The sequence below is a fragment of the Pterocles gutturalis genome, unplaced genomic scaffold (assembly GCF_000699245.1).
Source record: "Pterocles gutturalis isolate BGI_N339 unplaced genomic scaffold, ASM69924v1 scaffold13, whole genome shotgun sequence".
NCBI lineage: Eukaryota > Metazoa > Chordata > Aves > Pterocliformes > Pteroclidae > Pterocles > Pterocles gutturalis.
In genome coordinates this window covers 1-232 of record NW_010122563.1, presented here as the reverse complement: position 1 = coordinate 232, position 232 = coordinate 1, and positions in this window count along the sequence as shown.

Genomic DNA, 232 nt, shown 5'->3' with positions numbered 1-232 from the left:
CTGCCCCTCTGCCAGCGGCTGAGCCCCCCCCGTGCCCCCTCCAGCCGCACACAGCTCTTTCTGAGCACCACCAGTGCTGCGAGGCCACAGCTCTTTGCTGACCTGTTTTTTCCCTGCCTGTGCCCTTCCCGCGCCCCAGAGGTCCTGGAGGAAGATGCGAGCGCAGCTCTTTGCCGCCGGCCCCTCCGGTGTGGCCCGCATGGAGAAGTTTGACGTGCGGGATGATGGCACA